Below are 17,273 nucleotides of genomic sequence, written 5' to 3'. Positions count from 1 at the left end.
TTTATAGCCCAGAATTACACTACCCTGCAACTAAAACACTATAATGACTTAGCAATTCTCTTTTATTCTATGCTCAATGGGAAAATCTTCTAGGAAATATATTTTTCCTATCAAAGGGATTTTTTTCAGCTTATTTTACTGTAAAGGGGCAAAGTAGCAGAGTGAATTAAGAGATGGATAATGATTAATCAAGTAGATCCAGGTATCAGTGATCACTTGTGATCTCAAATTTCTTTCTCTGATATTTACTTTTGCCCATACTCTCCCACATTTAGAATATTCAGCTCCAATCTCAAAAATATAACAAACCATTAACATGTCAGATAATCAGAAGAGATATCCCAATTTAATAAACTTTCATTTGATGCATGATAAACTGATTTTGTTGTTGATTAGACTCTTCTAACTTAACCTGTTTAGTGTTTTACTGGCCAGACGTCAGAGCCTCTCTGTCTTAAATTAACTTAATTATTGCCAAAAAGAACATTAAATTTGACTCCTTTATAGACAGATCAATATGACTGACAGTGAAATAAATATTGCTCATTATTTTAAATTGTTGTACAATGTACAGGCTGCCAGATTAATGGGAAATGACCATGATTATCAGCCATTACACAGGTCTCAGTATTGCTTTCTCAGGTCCCTACACCTGCCTCTTTGTAAGATGCCGTTAAAAAAAAAAAAAAAAGGATTGTAAAGATAATAGGTCTGAAAGGCAATAAAGCACATAGGTCTGCAAGACCAAGTACAGAAACGCATCAGAGCTGTTGGTTATGGGCAAAGATGAGAATTTGCTTCATGGCAGCAGGGATACTTAGGAACAAGTAAAAAAACGTTTTCCTTACAAGGGTGAATGAGTTGCATTAACTAGTCACGGCATTATCTGGGCCAGTTTCATATCACTTGAAATTCATGAGTTCAGAGATTCAAAGCAAAACACGAAGATTTTAGTGGCATTCATTCACATCCTTATTGTTCAAAAGTGCTTAAATAAGACATAAAAAGTTTCAAAAGGCTTTCTGGATATCACATTGTTCTTTCAAAATGCTATTTTGATGATTTAGGTGGCCAGTTAGGAAATAATGCAGAAAAATACAGGTAACAATTTATTTGCCACAGTGAGAATATTGTATATGAAAGAAAAAGTGTTTTGTGAAAAGCACGCTAGTGTTTTCATCATTTAACGGGCATCTAAACAGAGTCCAGCAATTTCAAAGGTACTGAAATACAGACACTATATTTATTTATTCATTTACTTACTTATTTTAGAGAGGCAGAGAGAGACACAGAGAGACAGAGAGAGACAGAGACAGAGAATCTCAAGCAGGTTCTATGCAGAGCATGGAGCCCAATTGTGGGGCTCAATCCCAGACCCTGGGATCATGACTTGAGCTGAAATAAAGAGTTGGATGCTTACCTGACTGAACCACTCAGGTGCCTTTAACCACTGTATTTTAATTCTAATATCACACTCCCTGCTGAACCAGGTTCACTTAAACTTAGGATAACCACTGAACTTACTAGAACTTTTATATCAGTACAAGAGAAATTTCCTTGTGTAGCTCAATAATAAGCATTTAAAAAATATCATTATTACTGAAAATTATACTACCAAACATATTGTAATTATCCCCATATTTAAAGCAGATGTTACTAAATATGTAATAATACATTACATGGTATCAGAGTATAGTAAAAATTTCTGGATAATAACTAAGGTAGGTAGAAAATAAATGAATAAAAGAAAGGACACATTGATATACTCAGTATGTACAGAGTCTTGGATTCTCAACATCATTCCATATGTGTCAAAGGTCACACAAATTCCAAACTAGTCACACATCTTTAAATTCTTCTACTTTAAATCTGTGTTCAAGTATATGGTATTTATTTTCTTATTTTAAATGTTTATTTTCATTTTTGAGACAAAGAGGGAGTATGTGCACAAGTCGGTGAGGCACAGAAAGATTGGGGACAGAGGGCCTGAAGTGGGCTCTGTGCTGTCAGCACAGAGCCTGACGCACGGCTCGGACTCACAAACTGTGAGATCGTGACCAGAACCGAAGTAGGACTCTTAACCGACTGAGTTACCCAGATGCCCCAGGTATATGGTATTTAAATTTGAGGCGTCATAACTCATATTTCGATCAATTATATAGTATCTGTTCTACCCCCACTCTGTTTATGTGAGCTTTCATAATTCTGTAACTTACTTCCCATAAAGACTTTTTTATGTGAGCAAAGACTCAGTGAAAAGATACAGCTGAGAAAAAACCCAAATAACGGTTTTCATTTATTCACACATTCAACACATGTGGTGGTTGCTTAGGAGGGGACAGGCACTGGCCAGAGACTGGGAATACAACAGCCCATGGACCCATCTGGTCCCTGCTTTTAGGGAGAATAGATAAATGAGTGGATACTATTCTATTGCCAGACATAAATGTCTGTACAAAATTTTGTTTCATAAGAGGTATCTTCCGAGAAAGCCTATACATAGACATGTGGAGGTTTCTTTTGAATGATTTTTAGATATTTGTTTATTTACTATATTGTTTAGGCCCCCACCCCCACCATAATGCAAGCTGTTTGCAGGCAGGAACTTTGTAAACTTTCTTTGGTCACCTTTGTATCCTAAGGAGAGAGCATAAACGGTAACAAATATATGTTGAGTGGGTGAATAAAGGAAAATAATCATCAGCTAGTTTCTAGATGTTTGTAGGGTTTTTTTAAATTTAATTTAATTTTTTTTGAAAGTTATTTATTTTGAGAGACATAGAGCGTGAGTATATGTGAGGGAGAGGCAGAGAGAGAGGAGAGAGAGAATCTCAGGTAGGCTCCACAGCGTCAGCACAGAGACCAATGTGAAGCTCGGACTCATGAACCACTCGATCACGACTTGAGCTGAAATCAAGAGTTGGATGTTTAGTCGACTGAGCCACCCAGCGGCCCCATGGTTACTCCCATTTTGAAGATAAGGGCACTGAGGCTTAGAATGCTTAAGTGACATGATCATGATCCCTCAATTAGTAGATGCTGAAGTACACTCAAGCTTAGCTCTGTTTGATTGCAATGTCTTAAAATAATATCTGCAGTAATGAAAAGTAGCACATTTTCAGTAAAAGAACAGATGAGTTATGAAGCAACTAACATAACTTATCATTTATAAAATAAGGACATTATTTTATAATGTATGTATAAGTACACTAACATAAGTTATCATTTATAAAATAAATGTATAGTTTACTTATCATTTCTAGAGAATGGGCCTTCAGATCTATCACACTGTATCAATTTTTAATGGGAGGTTGGTAGAAAAAGATGTCAATTCTCTTACTAACATCTAAAATATTTTGGTGCTTTGGGGAAATCATAGAGAAATGAAAAGTGACCCCTTTGTCACTCGTAAAACTTTTCTGTCTTGAACCCATTTTTTTTCTGGATATCCTCTTAGCTATGTCCTCATTTTTATTTGTACATGTTTAATTTGTACATGCATATGTGTATATATACACATTGTGTATATTTGCATATGTGCATGTACCCACACGTATATGTAATTGTACGTATATTTCTATCATTTTACTTTGTATTTTGGTTCATATATTTAGGTGTTTCCTTTGTATTTCTTTTCTTTTCTTTTTTATTTGGGGGAGAGAGAGCCTGACTCAGGATTCCATCTTACCACCATGAGATCATGAGCTGAGCCTAAACCAAGACTTGGATGCTTAACAGACTGAGCCACTCAGGTGCCCCTAGGTATTTCCTTTACAAATAACATATACCTGGATCTGTTTTATTTTATTCACTTTGACACCTTTTTTAAAACAGATTTTTATTCCATTTGCATTTATTATGGCTACTGATAGTTTGGAGATATTGTATCTATCTCATTTACTATTTTGTAATTGCCCTGATTTTCCTATTTTTTTCTCTCTTTTTTTGCCTTATTTTCTATAGATAGAAACGACAAGATTTTTACTTCAATTCATGTTGTTATTTCTGTGTTAGAAGAAAGCTGTATACTCTATTTGTTATTTTTAATGGTTGCCCCAGAAAAACAGGTCACAATTACAATGTCAACTTCATCATGCAAAGACTTTGCTTGTGTTATTAAATGCTATGTAATATATAACACAGTAACTTTTCAATGATATTTGGTAAATTAAAAAAAAAACACAATATTGATTGTGTTTCTCTCACAATAAAAAACCTAAAATGCATTAGTTTTATTCTTCTATATTATTTGATAATTTTCCAGTATTTTAATTATTTTTCCAAGTAGTCATTTTAAATATTATTTATATTGTTTTATGTAGCCGTCATTTATTTTATTTTTTTAAAATATTTTATTTATTTCTGGGAGAGAGAGAGAGAGAGACAGTGTGAGCAGGGGAGGGTCAGAGAGAGAGGGAGACACAGAATCTGAAACAGGCTCCAGGCTNCGGAGCTCCTTACTTCTCCGCCATCTTGCCCCTCCCCCCATTTTAAATATTTTCTTGAAGGACATAGTCACTGGGTTATATAAATCTAAATTTGAATAAATTTTATTTAAATCTAACAAAATGTACTCAATTGTAAAGTGTGTGTCCTTTATTGGCAGATACATCTCCAGATGGGTCTGAAGCAACAAAGACTCATTTCATCTTTTGTCTGTTAAAGCCTATAAGGCTTTGACATTAGTGTAAGAAGCGGTGGAAAAGGAACAACAAGAATTACAACAAAAAACATGGAGAAGATTGACTATTTTAAAAAGCTTTGTTTAGAGGTGGAACACCTCATTCTGTCCAACATTCCACTGACCAGAACTATTCAGACGGTATCACCTAACAACGGTGGGAATAAGGAAATAAAGTCCAGCCGGGTTCTAAGCTAAAGAAAGAAAGGATTGATTGAGGGGAAGAGGTCTTTTCCAAATAGATAGTTATTTTCTTTCTCATGTTTTAAAGATACAGATCCGCTTCTCTGGCTTCTACTTTGGCTTTTATAAAAATAAGTTGTCATCTTGTCATTCTTTTTCAGATAATCCTTTGGTTCTACATCTTCTTTGAAGAAGGCCAGAGGCCTGCTCTTCTTCTTTGGTGTTCTGCCAATTCACTAATAGAAGTTTGGTGAGGATTTACTTTTATCTCTACAGCTTAGGTTTGGCTGAATTACTGAACATGTGAATGTGTGACTTTAACCAGTTCAGCCATTATCTTTTAAAATATTACTTCTTTCTCATTCTTTGTTTCTCGTTCCTCACTTCTCTATATCTACGTGTACTCGCTTAGAAATACAAGTGTGTAAGTACTGTTATATACTCACTTTCTCTTATTCAACTTAGTCTCATATTTTCAATATTTCCTTGTTGCATCCCAAAATATATGTGAATCGACCTTTCTAATGAGCTTTTCAAATATACGTCTAATGTAGTTATTATTCCATTATTTGTTTCTACATTAATTATTAAAATGTCTAAATTTAATTAAATAACTTTAAATTTTATAAATTATTAAATTAAGTATTCACATTCCTGTCTGGTGATTCAAAATGATGTTTTGCTATTTTGATAAACCCTTTATTTATTAAATCATATTAACAGTACTTTCGTATTTGAGATGCTGGAAATATTTTATAGTACTTACAGCTGAGTAGAAGTTACATGGAAATATGTATACACACACACACACACACACACACACCTTTATTAAAATGTAAGCTTAAGATTTGTATGTATTACTGTGTATGTATCCATTTCCTATCGCTTTTGTAATAAATTATCATATGTTTAGGGGCTTAAAACAGTACAATTTCATTATTTTAAGTTCTGAAGGTCTGACTTTTAAAATACTTCCTGTGGAGAGAAAATCAAAGACTATTCCTTCTGAAAGCTTTAGGGGAGAGTCTGTTCCTGGACTTTTTCAGTTTCTAGAGGCTATGCACACCCTTGGCTTATAGCTATATCTCTGTGACCTCTGCTAACTTTTTATCTTTTTCTTATCTCTGATCCTCCTGCCTCTCTCTCTTATAAGAATCTTTGTGGTTATATTATCTCTACCTGGATAATCCAGGAAAATCTCCGGACTCAATAGCCTTAATTTAATCATAGCTGTGATTTTAGGTTAGCATAGTCCCAAATTCCGGAGATGAGAATGTCATCATTTTTGTGAGGACATTATTCCATCTGCAACACTATGTAAATTATGCCTCAGTATGAATAAATAAATAACAAATTCTGTTTTTGTTTATAAAAATCCAGAATCTCAGAGACAATGATTAAGATACTTTCAAGAATCAAGCTATATCCCTTAGCATAAGAACAAAGAAATACTTTTTAATGATCATTTACCAATCCTAGTGCTTTTGTCTTTAAAGAAAACTCTACCTCCAACCACAAAACCCGTAATTCTTCATATCATATAAACATAATGCCTGCAGTTTTCTTCAGTTTTCCCTGAAGCCTGAAGATAACAAGGGTAATTCTAAAAATTATGACTCACGGAAGAAAAAAAGAGAAAAAGTCTAAAATCTTCATGAGTTTCAAGTTGACAACAGTGTAATTTGACATGAGCTCATCAAGTCATTGGGTTCTTATCTCATCCTGGCCAAATTTAAAAGATGAGAATGTATTGTATTTCTCATATCTGTTTATACTTGTTCCTGGATGAGCTCCTTGGAAGAAATTTGATGAAAATTTCCCAAGGTAGATTTGGAAAAGTAGGATAAATTTAGAATCGTTGAATTGTTAAGTAAAACACAATAAATAGACAGTAAATTTCTTACTCCCTGGAAAAGAGGGACGTACAAAGAAGAGAAGGCTGTGCTGACAATCACAGTCATTCTCTGACATCTTTTGCTCTAATGAAACTCTTAAAATGTTTTATGAGGAAAAAGCTGTTTTCTTCTGTGTTATCTGTTGAAATATATTTTCATGAGTTCCAAAGGACAACTTCCAGGACAAATGCCTATAAACTTTAGGACTGAAGTTTTGTTTCGTTTGCTCTAGGAATGTCAGTACCTCCTTCTATTCACAGTATTAAGAAAATTATATGATGCATCCATTTTATTTATCTTTCATTAGACGAATGGAGATATATTCTAACTCTCTTATACCACAAAACTTGCCATTCTAACAAGTTGAGCTCTGTGTGCTTGTGATACAGAGACCTAGGAAGCTTTATATTATGTTTTCAAAACTTTACAGTGTTGCAGCTAGAACTATATGAATTTTCTATAAATATTGGAGAAGGAAAACAGTAACCCTCATACTTGAGAACTAGTACATAAAACAAAAAGTAGACAGAAACATTTGTTCAGGAGATCCATTTTTTCTTTGTCCATCTTCCATTCTTTTTTCTATACTTTTTTAATATATGTGTAAAACTTTGGACTACATTGGGTGACAATTCTAATATTCCTGACTCTGAATCTAATTTCTTTCTTTGATAACAGGCATTACTCATGCTCTTTCACTTCAATGCTTTAATTAAAAAATAATGTAATCAGGAGAATTATTCTTCTAGTCTTCCTATTTTCATTGTTATTCTGTCTTGTGTGTGTGTGTGTGTGTGTGTGTGTGTCTATGCATGCACATGGGTGTGTATGTGTGTGGTATGAGGTACACTAGCCTAACTGGAAAGATGTATTTATTAAGCCAAAGAATGCTCATCTTAGGAGACAGATTTACTTATTCTTATTTTTAGATGATCTTATTTCTCTTATATTTTTACAATAGTAATTGTTTTGATGGTAAGAGATATTCAATGTATGATGAGTATATTATTTTCTATGTCAGGTTAAGACTCAGTTATGCTGCAGTAACAGACGACCCTAAAGTATCGGTGGCCAAAAGTGGCCAAAGAGTGTTTTCCTTCCTTTTACTTTTCTATTGCAAGTTGGCGCCTGCTCTTCTCCATGTGATCAGTATTCTGAGATTTGGCTGAGGGAGGGGCCACATCCAAAACAGTGGTAGTTGCTATGAAGGTAAAAAAGTGAGGAAGGGGGGCCCCTGGGTGGCTCAGTTGGTTAAGTGTCCGACTTCAACTCAGGTCATGATCTCACGGTTCCTGGGTTCCAGCCCTGCGTCGGGCTCTGTGCTGACAGCCAGCTCAGAGACTGGAGCCTGCTTCAGATTCTGTGTCTCCCTCTCTCTCTGATCCTCCCCTGCTCATGCTGCCTCTCTCTATCTCTCAAAAATAAATAAAACATAAACAAAAAAATTTTTTAAAAAGTGAGGAGCAAAAAGAAATCGGGAGGGGGAGGGAAGGAAGAGAGAGATGGCACACCATGTTATTTCTTAAAAGGCACATTAAAAGTTCATAAAGCAACTTGGGATACCACTTCTGCTTAATTTCATTAGTCAAATCAAGTCATAGTTGTGTCTACCTCTAGAAAATAATTTCATGTCTGCTAGTAATTTAAAAAATCTCACATTACTAACTGACACAATTCAAATTGCTTCACTCTTTATATCTTCATGTGCACCTTTCCAAAGTGTGCTAAGACTAGTTATGTATAAAGTCTTTCTTATCCATTCCCTACCTACATCACAGATGATACTCCTACACAGTAACTACTTCTTGCAGTTGATCTGTTCATTTGATGGGTTTTATCTGACAAAGAATAGATATTACTTTATAAGGCATCATATCGGTTTTCCTACCTCTCTGTTTTGAAAATTTTATCATTGAGTCCCATATGAAGTTTTTCTTTTCCCAATGCCTCCATTAACAATGGCTCATCTGAAAAGACTGTGTCAAGAAAGAGATAAATAATGGAGAGATTGCCAAGTTCAAAGGTATTGAAGTTCGACAGATGTTTCTTTCATTTTCCTTCCTGTCAAATCAGTGCCGCTGCCTTTGATTCTATTAAGATACTGAGTGATCTCTGGAAACACGGTTATTTCATGTAGTGTCTATATAGATGGTGACCTGAAAAATATGGGGGTTAATTTATGTATTTTCCTCCCAATTCTACCATTAATATCCTGTAAAGAAATTGGTTGAAATAGCATACACCACCTTATGCCAGGTGTAGGTAGGGTATACTTAACAAGCAAACTTTTGAAGACCTCAGTCATCATCTTTTCTCCAATTTATGTTTGTAGATGTTCACTATTTCTGACCTGCCCTATGGCATTTCTTGACATACCTAAATGCGTCCCTTGCTTTGAAGAACTGAAACCACCCTTGAATAATGATTTGACAGTCTCACTCTGACTTTCTTCTGTCCTGGCTGAGTGATCTCCTTATTACAGTTGGTACCATAACATTTCTGAGCTAAATTGAATTCTTGATATCAGGTTTGTTTCTTGTGGTCAGTTCCCTTGCTTTTTCCCCAGAGTCTGATTTACAATTATCTGAATCCGGTCAAACAATCTTACTTTGCCCACAAATGCCTTCATTGTTTAATACTTTTGCTTACAGAGTGGACTTTATCCGAATGTTAATTATTGCTGTGCCATCAGGCATCTTGCTACCTGTCTCATCTCATTCCCTACTATTTTTCTTTCCCCTTCCCTCCACTGTAGCCACTCTGGGCTCTTTACTAATAATCTCTGAGCAGTCAAGGCAATCCATCACTTGAAATCCATGTCATTTGCTGCTCCTGTAATAATCTGTCCCAGGTATTCTCAAGGCCAACTTTTAATTATTTTGTTTTTCCATAAATCCATCTTTCTGTGAGGCTGGTCTGGCCACTCTCTAAAATTGTACAATGCTATGGTTACTCAGAATAATATAAGAAAAATACAAATGAAACCCATTGTCGTAGTTGGTGCAGGTTCCTATAACAAAAATGGCATAGACTGGGTAGCTTTAACAACAAAAATTTATTTCTCACTGTTCTGGAGACTGGGAAGTCAAAAATCAAGGTGCCAAAAGATTTGATGTCCAGGTGAAAGCCTGATTTTTGGGACTTCTTTTTTTAAAATTAATGTCCTCTCTTCTTGCTGTGTCCCCATATGGCAGAAGGGGTAAAGGATTTCTCTGAGGTCTCTCTATTTTAAGTTTTTATTTATTTATTTTTCAGAGACATAGGACAGCATGAGCAGGTGAGGGGAAGAGAGAGAGAGAGAATCCCAAGGAGGCTCTGTGCTGCCAGCACAGAGCCGGATGCAGGGCTCAAACCCAGGAAACTGAGACCATGACCTCAGACGAAACCTAGAGTCAGATGTTCACCTGAATGAGCCACCCAGGCATTCCAAGGATCTCTTTGTAAAGACATTAATCCCATTCATGCTCACAATCTAATCACTGCCCAGTATCATCTCCTTGTGGGTTAGGATTTCAACAGAAGTATTTTGGGAGGACAGATCCAGTCCACAACACCTACACAGAAGAAAGTTAATCAAATACTAACGTTAAACATTTACGTTTCGCGATTCTTTGTTTCTGTGAGCTTGATTAAATTCATAGTGAGCATGAATCACTATGTATTATCAGAATAGTATTGGTTGTTTCAAACAGGAAACTTTAATTAAAAAATAAAAAAAAGAAGGACCAGATATTATGTCATGCAAATGATCATTACAGAGGTGCTCTTAGCTTGGGATGAGACTTAATGCAGGGTTTAAATGGTATGAACTATATCTACTTGCTTTCTTTTTTTTCTTGACCTCCTCAGTGCTGGCTCCTTATTCAAGCAGTCTCTCCTCCTCATGCCCCGATAAAAGGCAGAACTGTATCCTTCTTCATTCACAGTGAGCATATAAAAAAGAAGAGTACCACCTTCAGTAGCTTAAGAAAAGTCCCAAAATTGACTTTCATTTATCCTGATTTAGCCTGCCATTGTGAAACTGTAGAATACTATTTGGAAAGAGAGAGAGGGAGAAAAGGAAACATTTAAAAAGTTCACCATGTACTTTTTTCCCCCCCTTTGGATGATAATAGTATTGAATAACTTAAAATTAACACTTAATACCTTCAGATTATTTTAATCTACAAACTACATTAGAGCACATTCATTAATTGCAAACTATGCAGAGGTTTTTGTTTGTTTGCTAATTTTTGCTGATAAGCACTGTTTGACAACAGCCACTAATGTGTTTGGGGTCTAGTTTCAAAATATTCTTAAAGCAAGTAATTACATTTCTTCCATCATTCTCTTCAGAACTTGCATATGTCTGAATAGACCTTTTATATTATACTGCTATATTGTGTACTTTTCAGCTATTACACCATTTTTAGTGACTACAAGCAAATGTACATTGATATTTTACAAAGTCCTCTAACTGTGCCTTATCTCTGAACAATTGGAAAAAGGCAAGTAATACTTCAAGTGTTTCAAATTTTCACTTCTTTTAGTGATTTTTTTTATTTTATTACATTGAGAACAGAATTAATCATTATTTACAGTATATAATTTTATATATATTTCATGTATATTACCAACTTGATGCTTAAAGTTACCTTTCATTTAATAGAAATAGTGATAGTTTTTAAATATAATGTCTAGTAATGGTCATCTATATAACCTTAGCCTTCAAGCAAAAGGATTTAAGTCAGTTATATTTATACAAAGTTTAGAAAGAATGCAAATTATTTCTGGATTATTGACCTGAGGATAATAATGAATTGTAATGACTAAATTTATCAGTCAAACCTAATAGTCAGGTTAATCTTGTGTTTTGTGCTGTTCTTAGATCATTACTAGCTTTGTTAGTTGGCAGTATCTGCATACTAAGGATGATACAGACAGTTTGGGGAAGAATAAATTATGTATTTGAATTTGATTGATGTGGGTTGGTCCATGTTTCTGCTTTCCATGAATAATTTCAGCTTGATTAGGTGTGTTTTCTCTGCTTTTGTTCTTGTTTTAACATGTATATTTGAGCTATTATAAGAGACAAGGGTTGTGTTAATATACATTATCTAGAATGATGCAGACATTTCTATTCCATGTTTCATTATCTCTTTACCTTTTGCTTTAAAATTCTTCATGAGAAATAATTTTTTCCCTGACATCAAAATGCCTTCACCTACCTACTAGATACCAATGATTCATTATCAATTTCTACCTATGCATGAAATTTTCTTTATTTTTTTTCTTTTTCTATGTAATCTTTGGTCATTTCTGGATCATACCTCTTTAAAGTGTTCTGAAGTGGTTAGATGACCTTAACTAATTAAAAAAAAATTCTTTCTAGTAACCATCAGTTTGTTCTTTGTAGTTAAGAGTCTGTTTCTTGGTTTGCTTCTCTTTGGTTCCCTTATGATCATTTGTTTTGTTTCTTAAATTCCACATTTAGGTGAAATCATATGGTATTTGTCTTTCTCTGACTGACTTATTTCACTTAATATAATCCTTTCAACTTCCATCTGCGTTGTTGCAAATAGCAAGATTCCATTCTTTTTGATGGCTGAGTAATATTCCATTATATATACCACATCTTCTTTGTCCATTCACCTATGAATGGGCACTTGGATTCTTTCCATAGTTTGGCTATTATAGATTATGTTTCTATAACAATTTGGGTTCCTGTATCCATGTGAATTCATTTTTTGTATTCTTTGGGTACATACCTAGAAGTGCAATTGCTGAATCTATTTTTAACTTTCTGAGGAAATGCCATACCATTTTCCAGAGTGGCAGTACCAGTTTGCATTCCCACCAACAGCGGACGAGTGTCCCCATTTGTCTACATCATTGCCAACACCTGTTGTATCTTGTGTTGTTGATTTTAGCCATTCTGACAGGGGTACAGTGATATCTCATTGTAGGTTTGATTTGTATTTCCCAGATGATGAGTGATGTTGAACATCTTTTCATGTGTCTGTTGGCCATCTGAATGTCGTCTTTGGAAACATGTTTCTCCATGTCTTCTGCCCATTTTTAATTGGATTATTCATTTTGGGGGTGTTGAGTTTTATAAGTTCTTTAGGTATTATGGATACTAACCTTTTATCAGATATGTAATTTTCCAGTATCTTCCCCCATTCTATAGGTTGCCTTTTGGTTGTGTTGATTATTTTTCATTCTATGGGTTAAATAGGTGATGGGGATTAAGAAGTTCCCTTCTGATGAGCACCAGGTGTGTGCAGTGTTGAGTCACTAAATTGTACATCTGAAACTAGTACTACACTATATGTTAACTAACTGAAATTTAAATTTAAAAATTATTAAAAATAATGTTAGCTGTCTTATTAGGGTTTTGCTAATACAATTATACAATTTCAAATTTAATTTAACAGAATAACCTAGCTTGTTAATAAATATTATCATAAGATTTTTAAATCACCTTATATGAAGGTAATAACATTTTTCAATCTTAGCTTTTCATATTTTTACAAATATAAACTAATCTTCCTTGGGTCCCTGTCATCACAAGACACTGTGCACAATTTCACTGTGAAATAACACCAGGGAAATTTGAAGGAGCCAAAATTTGAAATATTTGGGAAACCTTGTTCATCATTCTTGTTTCTCAGTGATTGAACTGGGATCACTTTAAATGATTCTGTACTCAGTTTCTATTCTCTTGAACACTGAGCTATGTGCTTGATTACTAGATGATGGATCTCAAAATTTTCATTTGAAAGCATCTGTGAGGAAAGTTCAGAAAAAAGTGCATGTTTCATATCTTATGAGAAAAATGACACACAAAATATATTTTGTATGTGTTCCAAAGTAATTTATTTGTAGCCACCTGAATTATGAAATTAAAACTTATAATTTATGTAGGATAATACAATTTCTATCACTCGTTTTTTATGAAATTCAGCTATTTCAGAATTTTTTTAATTTGATATTTATTTTTTGAGAGAAAGAGGACAGAGCCCGAGTAGGGCAGGGACAGAGAGACAGAATTTGAAGCAGAATCCAGGCTCTGAATTTTCAGCACACACCCTGACGTGGGGCTCGAACTCATGGACTGTCAGATCATGACCTGAACTGAAGACAGACACTTAACTAACTGAGCCACCCAGGTGCCCCGTTAGAATTTTTATATACAGAAGGAATACCACATTTTTTTGGAAGGACTTTTTGTATCAGTAAATATTTCATATTGTTTTGGAGAGATCCTGATAGTCAATTGTTAATATTCACTTTATTTTTGTGAAATGTACATGATAAGGATTTGTGATTTATCACAGACACCTGCTCTCCTCACTCCTACCATCACAGTGGATTAGTTACAAAAAGTGAGAGTCAGACCCTGGGGTCTTTCACTCAAACCAAGTATTTCTGTGGAAAAAAAAAAATGTTTGACAGACAAACTTCCAGAGTAGTGAAATTGATTTTTTTTGGTACTGCTGACAAAGCCTTAATTTATTATCCCTTTTTAACATGATTAGCAATTTATCAACTGTCTTTAATGTGTAGATTTTAAGAATAACCAATAGCTAAAATTTGAAATTTATTGGCAAAGGAATTGTGGGAGTATATTTGCATCAAATGAATCATAATAGAGTTTAATATTTTAAGCTAATTTAAATATATCCTTTGCTGTTATTGTATCACTACAAAGAAACTATTTTTCCCCCCAAAGTCATGTCTCATTGATATTTTGGGTTTGGTGTTATTTTTAGTGTCTGGATGTATGTGTGGTCTGGAGCCAAATATCATAGATATAGTTGTAGTTCTGGAGCTTTCTAGCTCATGATTGTGGTTACATTATTCCAGTTTCTGAGAGTCAGATCTTTCAGTTTTTAAAAAAGAGGATTAATTCTAATAGTACTTGTCCCATTATTATTTAATTTTGTAAAGACTATGTTATATACTGGGAGAATTCCCTTTAAAAGAACAGTTAGAACTAATATTTATGCTATTATCAGAGATTGTTTCTTTTCTGTTTATTTATTTATTTTAATATTTTTAGGTTCTTTACTTTTTCTTGGGAGTCTATAATCTTTAAAACATTACAAATGTGAGATACCTGGGTGGCTCACCCAGTTGAGCATCCAGCTCTTAATTTCGGCTCACGTTATGATCCCAGGGTCATGGGATCAAACACCGCATGGGGCTCCACACTGAGCATGGAGCCTGCTGAAGATTCTCTCTCTCTCCTCTCTCTCTCTCTCTCTCTCTCTCTCTCCATCTGCCCCTCTCACCCACTTTTCTGTGTGCACATGCTCTCTCTCTCTCAAAGCAAAATAATAATAATAATAATAAAAGAACATGGGGCACCTGAATGGCTCAGCTGGTTAAGCAGCCCACTTCAGCTCAAGTCATTATCTCAGATTTCCTGAGTTTGATCCTTGCGTTGGGCTCCTTGTTGACAGCTCAGAACCTGCAGCCAGCTTCAGATTCTGTATCTCCTTCTCTCTCCTCCCCTCCCTTGCTTGTTCTCTCTCTCTCCCTCTCTCTCTCTCTCAAAAATAATTAAACATTACAAAATTAAAGAAAACCACCACCACCATGAACAACAACAAATAAACAAACTTGTTTCAAATGTGAAGATAGTTCGAGTCATTATGAGATATTAAGTTGTGAACCAAGACTGCAGTCCCAGAACTCAGGTATCAGACTAGGAAACAAGGCCATACTAATGGACTCAAATGTGTGTGCCCCCAAATTCATATGTTGAAACGCTAGTTCCCAATGCGATGGAAGTCAAGCCTTTGGGAGGTTAATTAGGTACGCGGGTGAAGCTTTCATGACTGGGATTAATGTTCTTATTTAAAAAAAAAAAGACAAGGAGACATTATCTCTGTTCTTTCTCCACAGTGTGAAGATAAAGCAAAAAAGTGTCTGTCAACAAATCAGGAAGAAGATTCACCTGGAACTAAATTAGCTAACACCTTGATCTTGGAATTCCCAGCCTCCAGAACTATAGGAAAATAATTTCTGTTGTTTATCCCACTCAGTCTATGGTATTTTTGTGATAGCAGGCCAGGTTGACTAAGATAGGCCACTTATAACATGACTCTACCCTTTGCTCCTGTGTGCCAAAAAGATCAGACTTTTGCAAAATCCTCTCAGAACAATAAATCCATTGATTGCTTCAAGAACTGAAGATTAATTTATCTGAATAATATCCTACTCAACTAACCTCCTTTCCTGGACAACATATTGCTCATCCAGGTAAATTGTTACTTTCCAAAGACAAAAGATGGCTGATCCGGCCAAATGCTTATTTATGAGATCACTTTTCAACATTCATCTTGCTGCGTCCATTAGTTCTAAATGCTTATTTCAAAAATATTGACCAATCCCAAACAGATCTCTATATTGGAAAACTTCCTTTAAACCACTAGACCACAGACTGTAAAAGTCCATAAATATTTATTCCTCTTCTCTCCCTTTCTGTGACGCTTCTAAGGCTCCTTCAAGTTGGTCCTTTTCATTACTTTAGTAAGTAATAATTTCAGTTCTGCTTGATCAATTGGTTATAACAGTGGCCTTTACAGGGAGTTGGAGGGTGGACATAGGTTAATCAGTTGTAACGCTGATTTATAAATGGAAGAAACCCTCCTGGTTACCTGGATTCCATCTCTGAAGTGGATTTGCTTTGATTTTTTTTTTTTTTTGCACTATCTTCTAATGGGTGCTATTGTTTTGTATATGGAGTTGATGGATGGAGAAAATTTCACTCTTTCTAGCTACTAAGTGCTTATAATATCAGATGCTCTCTAATGGATCTTAAAGTTTTCACAGAAAGGAATGGAAAAGTTCCAAACTAAGATGGAAATTGTAAACAGAAAAAAAATTAAGAACATTGCTGCCATTTCTTGGGCATTCTACTTTATTTAAGAGAGTAATGTGGAGACCCCTAACCCCACCCCGCCAGGAAAACTGAAGTTTAGAAACTCTTCTCTTGATCCTTTGTGCTTCTAAGCAAAGTAATGTTGGTTTCATATAAGTGGTTTCTTTGAAAATAACTTTTAAAAATAGATTAAAATAGATTATTTTCCTTGCACTTTGAAACTTTTTAGTATTTTTATATAGGGAGGAGTAGTTTTCTACTCTGTTTCATCATGGAATTGGCAGAAAACAATGAGATGACTGTAAGTCTTTCATATTTGTTTCAGATAGTCTTAAAATAATTTGAAATATTTTGCTTACTGATATTATCTTATCATAAAAAGTGATAGTGTTATTTTTATATGCAAAATATTCAGTGATTCTCTGGGGGATTTCCAGAAATATTCCCAAGGTAAATGCACTTATTTTCTTTTAATAGCTACTGAGGAATTTGAAATGGGTTCAATGTCAGAGAGGGCGGTGTTTTTCAAAATTAGTTCATATTTTCCTCTCTTTTTTGTATCATTTTTTAGGCTGACTGATGTTCAGTCTATGTGATCTCAAATATTGTAAAGTAAGCACATTTGTGATTCAATTATATGATG

General features: G+C 34.7%; 1 long non-coding RNA gene across 1 annotated transcript in view; it reads left to right on the top strand.

Moving 5' to 3' along the window:
* Positions 1 to 16,973, top strand: part of LOC144229742 (uncharacterized) — a 664,030-nt gene extending 647,057 nt beyond the window's left edge. The window contains exons 2-3 of the long non-coding RNA XR_013334585.1: positions 5,026 to 5,114; positions 15,652 to 16,973. This is a non-coding gene — a long non-coding RNA (uncharacterized LOC144229742). The remainder of the gene's footprint in view (positions 1 to 5,025; positions 5,115 to 15,651) is intronic.
* The last annotated feature ends 300 nt before the right edge of the window (positions 16,974 to 17,273 follow it).

Source organism: Crocuta crocuta, unplaced genomic scaffold (genome assembly GCF_008692635.1).
Source record: "Crocuta crocuta isolate KB4526 unplaced genomic scaffold, BGI_CrCroc_1.0 scaffold264, whole genome shotgun sequence".
In the NCBI taxonomy this organism is placed as follows: Eukaryota; Metazoa; Chordata; class Mammalia; order Carnivora; family Hyaenidae; genus Crocuta; species Crocuta crocuta.
This window is presented reverse-complemented; position numbering and strand designations above follow the sequence as displayed.